Genomic DNA, 6000 nt, shown 5'->3' with positions numbered 1-6000 from the left:
TATTTCAGTTGGGCTTTTTGACTTGGAGGCTTTCAGCTTTCAGGAATGAACCAAAAACACACAGGGAAGACATATTTGCATATCATAACCACACCTAGCGGGGCAGGTAAATGCATTTTTGCACTAAAATACTTCACAAGTGGAAAGAAACCTAAAACTTTTCACAAGTACTCCTTAGGGGTTGTTCCTATGATAAAACACGTTAGACACTGAAAAATCAAAATGGCTGCCATGTTTCCAAGATGGCTGCCTCTGAACAGTACGCCAGCCAGTTAATGTCCGATTTTCATAATATTAGAGTTGTTTTGTAGGTTTTAAAACATCGTGAGCTCATTTATTACTCTTTTAAAGCAGCCAGAATAACTTTTCTGACTTTTGGTTGGGGTCTTTCCTCACCTGGGACCCCCCAAACAGACCCCTGAGCTTATCTGAGTAGTCGCTTTGTTCCTGCTCCAGAGCAATGTTAAATTAGATCATAACTGAAGCATTAAAGTTGTTGTAACTGGGCTCTGAAAGCAAAAATTAGTAGTAGCAAATACCCAGGGGTCTTCCACAGGGGTCCCGGACCCCTAGGGGGTCCTCAGAGTTACTACAGGAGGCCTGCCGAATCTTGATGGGGAAGTTCCTTTTTTTTATATGTATATATATTTTTACATTTGAAACTGTTTTTATTAGTATTCTCAGTATTATGTATAACATGTGTGTGTTAGACAGACAGGTTCACACGTATTGCAAGAATTAAGGTATTGCAACTTCTCACTTTGGGCGCACAGTCTAACATGTCCATTTATTGCATTGCACTAACAACACAACACACACACCTCTTTGTTATCGTCACCCCAAAACCCGCACCCTATCCTCTTAAAGAGCTCACGGTCAATTGTACCCAAAGAAATTCACTACTATACATGTCCTCCCTAATAATGTTGACAGTTTCCACTATATCATTTGCAGGGAGGAGAGTGCAAGGCAGGTTATTGTTTGAGCAGCTGCACCGTCCCTTGTAACCTGCTTTGCAAACACATTTGATGAGCTTTGCCTTTGCAGCAGGGATGGCAAGAAACCTGACTGGAACATACCCTCCACTCTCTGAATTCCATCTATTTTTTCAATTGATGGAAGCTCAGGGCAATTTGTCAGGTATGACGAAGTAGGCATCATAATACGATACCTTCATCAAGGGACATGATTTTGAGGAAGTGCAAACACATGAAGAGGCTGATACCCCGATTCCTTATCAAGTCCTTGCCTCCGGTACAAAAAAAGGAAATTGATATATTCGAGTGAGTTCAAGTTGATGTTACAAATGTCAAGGGTTCCTTTGCATTTTTCAGGTGTTGACTGGGGAAGAACATTTGTTGGAATCACCAAAAAGACATGGGTCAATGCCTACTTGATGATGATGATGATGATGATGATGATGACCAAGCCACTAACCGCTTCAAGGACCTTGGCAAGGTCATTGGCCATTCCTCCTGAGCTTATAAATTGTGAGCTTCCATCAACATTGCAGTCCGAACATTTTGCATGCCATGTTTACAGTTCAAAAGGTCCAACAACCCTGGGATTACTCAGATGGGAACTATTTCTGTCAAATAACTTGGAGGGTGAGATGCTACCTCCAACTCGTGCTGCACTGCTACCACATTACCTCCGTGCCAACTCCGTCACAATGCAGGATAAATCATACCTGACAAATTTCCCTGTGCTTCCACCAATCGAAGAAAATAGATGGAATTCAGAGAGTGGAGGGTATATTCCAGGTTTCAGTTTTCTTGCTCTCCCTGCTCCAAAGGCAGTACTTGAGCCCATCAAATGTGTCTGCAAAGCAGGTTGTAAGGGACGGTGCAGCTGCTCAAATAACCTGCCTTTCACTCTATGCTATGGTGGAGACTGTGTCAACACTATTAGGTTGGACATTGAAGATGATGATGATGATGAAGACGAATATATCCTGCATGTCTGAAATTACTGTAGTGTAGTGAATCTCTTTGGGCGTAATTAACCATGGGCTCTATAAGAGGATAAGGTGAGGGTTTTGGGGTGACAATAACAAAGAGGTGTGTGTGTGTGTGTGTGTGTGTGTGTGTGTGTGTGTGTGTGTGTGTGTGTGTGTGTGTGTGTGTGTGTGTGTGTGTGTGTGTGTGTGTGTGTGTGTGTGTGTGTGTGTGTGTGTATACAAACATTCCCGTGTCATTCCATCCATGTTTCATCTCTGTGATAACTTGGAAATGTTTGCATCTTTGACAGCTAATACACCAGATGTTGTTGTGGTTGATGAAGAGTCCAGGGAAGTGTCTGTATTGGAGATGGCCTGCACCTTTGACCCTAGCCTAGAGGAAGCTTTCATGACCAAGGTCATTAAATACCAACCTCTCCTAAATACGATCTCAGAGCTGGGGTACAGGTGCAGACTATTTGTTTTCATATTTGGCAGCCTAGGACATACCCACAGGCTGGTTGTTAGAGGGTTTCAACAACTTGGAGTGCCTAAAAAAGAGGCAAAAAGGCTGGCAAAGTATTGTTCCGTCTCCGCTATAATCGGCAGCCGCCACATATGGCGGAGACGCTGTTACTTATACCCGTAGAGTACCAAGTGCCTTGCTATTGTATCATGAAGACATAATGCCATGATTTTGTAAATGTTACTCTACTGCACCTATACTATTTGTGTCCTTGTATGCATCTCCTTTCTGTGGACATAAATGGTTAAAATGTGTGTGTGTGTGTGTGTGTGTGTGTGTGTGTGTGTGTGTGTGTGTGTGTGTGTGTGTGTGTGTGTGTGTGTGTGTGTATGTGTTGTCAGTGTGAGTGCAGTGCAATAAATGGAAATGTTGTTCTGCACCCAAAGTGAAAAGTTGCAATACCTTCATTATTGCAATCCCTGCAGTAACAGCTGTCAACCATAACTGTTTTAACACAAAAAACATTATAAATAATACTGAGAATACTAATAAACCATCAAAGTACAATACATAAAACCAGGATACATAAAAACATTCAAAGTTTCAAATGTAAAAAAAAAAAGAAAAAAAAAAGATCTCATCGAGATTTGGCAGGCCCCCTGTAATAGCTCTGAGGACCCCCCCAGGGGTCCCGGACCCCCCGTGGAAGACCTCTGTTATTTGCTACTAGTCATTTTTTATTTCAGAGCATATTTCAGATCTAATTTAACATTGTTCTGGTGCAGGAGCAGAGCGATTACTGAAATAGGCTCAGGGGTCTGTCTGGGGGGTCCCAGGTGAGGAAAGACCCCAACCAAAAGTCAGAAAGGTTATTCTGGCTGCTTTAAAAGTGTAATAAATGAACTCAGGATGTTTTAAAACCTACAAAACAACTCTAATATTATGAAAATTCGATATTAACTGGCTGGCGTACTGTAAAACATATCCGAAAAGGCGGCCATCTTTAAAACTGGCGGACATTTTGAAAATTAAGTGTCTAATGTGATTTTTCTAAAGAATGACCCAAGAGGTACACTCTGTAAAATTGTGGTGCTTCTTTCCAGAACTGAAGTATTGTTCTCCTTAACAGCCCCGCTAACCTGGGTGTCTATTAGAGTAATGTTAACTCCATAGACATACAAAACAGAAAAAGTACAAAACTATGGCACCACCTCTTTAAGCAAGACAATGTTTAACAATCTACATAAACATTATGTAGATTGTTACCGATGAAGAGACTGCTCGCCAGAGAATGAGCTTCTGATTTTGTCAAATGGCTAATGCCATAAATTAGTTGAAAATAAATATTGTTCATTTGATTATAACCACACAAATGATATAATTTGTCATTATGCCTCATTGTATATAGTTAAAAATAGCAGAGATAGGCTGCTCTTGCCGGGGGCAAAGCATGCCCCGGTCATCAATTCCCACATAATAAATCAACTACATTCGATGATACAAGGACAGTGGTATTTTAAAAGGTATAGTTGGGACTATCCTCTGCAATTGCTGCTGTAGTGACGTACTTCACAGGGGACAGGGATTTCCATTTGGGGTGTGCGTTTTCTAACAATTTCACAGAATAAATTACATTTTCTAAATTCCAACAGTCTTCTGGAAAACTTATGTTGCTACGGTATCAGTATCAGTGGCTTGAATATCTATTATATTTGATTAGCCAACACATGTGCTACGTACTGTATAGCTAAAATCTAAAATGACACAGATACTTTACCTACCGGTATATCTCCCCTACAAAATGCCTTAATTAATTTTGTTCTTTCCTTTTGGGAACACAGTTCTTAATATTAAAATGTTTTTAAAATGTGATGGGCGGCACAGAGAACACAGAGGGTTCCTGAAGGGTTCCCAGTTCGGTCCGGGCTCCCCCAGAGTTAGTGTCGAAGAGTCCTTGAGGAAGACTCTGAACCCCTAGTTGCACCCAGTGAGCAGGTTGGTGCCTTGCATGTTTTTCTCCGTATGGGTGCATGTGATGCACAATCTAAAGTGCCCCGGATAAAGTCACCATTAATGTCAATGGGATTTTTTTAAATGGGAAAATAGCTTTATGACCCAGGGGGGCGTGGTTTTGACCTCAGACTTCGGTACTCTATTACAGTAGCTCCAGACCCCATGAGACGGCATAACCACAACCCAGCTACAGTTCAGCTGCCGCAGCTGCGTAATATCTAAATGTAACGGCAATCTGGCAAGTCCCGGAAAAGGCGCGCTGTGATTGGCCAGGCGTCATTTGAGTGGCAGGCTGGCAGCCTCGCGAGGCCCCTCTCCTACGCGAGGCTTTTCCTCCCCTACTAATACAGACAGAATGCCATTCCCAGCACCTGCCTCCGTGGCTTAGTGGTTTGGTCTCTAGGGTTCCAATCCATATCACCGTGTCGTGCCACTTTTTCTGGTTTAGGGTTAAGGGTAGAGTTGGGCCGTCGAAAAGATAACATGTAGACCTAGCGACAATGCGGCTCAAAGGGACTGTAGTGCCTTGGACTGCTGAAGGCCAATCACACACTGCCAGGGTGGGGCTTGCCAGATAGCCGTTACGAAAAGAAATCATGCGCCGCAGCTCCCTTTCCCTCACCACTTGACCACTGGACCAAAACCATGCCCAGGTTTAGCCTGGACCAGACACGAAAGACACCAAACCCCTCCCAGCCACGTCCAGTCTCCAACTGTACATCAGAGGAGCCCTTTAGCCACAACCCACTAGTATTCTACTCCATTCTAACATCTGGCCCCAAGGACCCTGGCCCACATCAACCCCCCTACACCCCTCCTTCAGTGTACCCATCCTATTTCTCTCATCATTCACACAGATCCAGTTCAGTTTCAGCCAGCGGAGCTATGTGCCCTTCCCCAGCTCCAGCGGCTCTCTCCCTGGGAGGTTGGATGCAGGTAAAGCAGATGATTTAATGACAACCGTGCACAGTCTCTACTGAATAAGTCATCCGTCCTCTGCTAACACACCCATAGTGCTCATCTATTTTTCAGACCAATGCATTTCTGTATTTTTCTCTTCCCTCTTCCTTTCTCTCACCCTTTCACTCCCCATTTCTTTCCCCGTCCTTCTCTTTCCCCCCTCCGTGTAAGGCGAACAGTGTTTTAAGGCCATTCAGCTGCAGCCTGATGCATTTTTCATTATCTGTGTTGTCTCTTCAGTCATTCATTCTCTCTTTGGAGTCTGCGGTACCTGTTTTGATTCAATGACCTATAGGCCCAAGCATTTTTACGGCTGTGTGGAAGATAAGGAGAGAGTTACCCTCTACAAGGTGTGAAAAGCAACGCTTGGATTCGGTGCACTTACTGTAGATTTCGACCTTCACGCACTTGATTTGTGATATTTATTTGTATCTGGCCAATATTCCCAGAGAATGTTTTGGATTGACTCTGAAGGTACGAGGCACGTCCAAGACAAACTATACATACTATCAGCTCCCTCTTTATTATTTGGCTTCAATTTGGTTAGCGTTCAGTTTTACCCACAGCTTCACGTGGAAAACAATTGAATTGAAACTACAAGCAGGGGGTACGATGTCATTGG

This window comes from Nannobrachium achirus, assembly GCF_963921795.1.
Source record: "Nannobrachium achirus genome assembly, chromosome: 12".
NCBI classification, from domain to species: Eukaryota; Metazoa; Chordata; class Actinopteri; order Myctophiformes; family Myctophidae; genus Nannobrachium; species Nannobrachium achirus.
This window is presented reverse-complemented; position numbering follows the sequence as displayed.